This window comes from Notothenia coriiceps, unplaced genomic scaffold, assembly GCF_000735185.1.
Source record: "Notothenia coriiceps isolate Sejong01 unplaced genomic scaffold, NC01 NC01_scaffold00001922, whole genome shotgun sequence".
NCBI classification, from domain to species: Eukaryota; Metazoa; Chordata; class Actinopteri; order Perciformes; family Nototheniidae; genus Notothenia; species Notothenia coriiceps.
In genome coordinates this window covers 22,634-22,908 of record NW_011334623.1, presented here as the reverse complement: position 1 = coordinate 22,908, position 275 = coordinate 22,634, and positions in this window count along the sequence as shown.

Genomic DNA, 275 nt, shown 5'->3' with positions numbered 1-275 from the left:
TGTAATTTGAAACCAAAACTAAGGCCTCAGGATGACTTTAAGACTTGAACATGGTCATTTTTGTTTTGTAACATTGAATAAAAAAAAAAAAAAAAGTATTTATAAAAAATCCCCATCCCCGATTTTTTTCTCCCGATTCCGATCTTTTGAAAATCACTTGATCGGATCGAGACATCTCTAGGGGTAAATATAGGAGTGGATGGATTTTAAAAAGCTTTTGTTTAATTCACGTAAAATCCTCTGCATTGTTGATCCAGCATCTGCTTTTTTTTTTT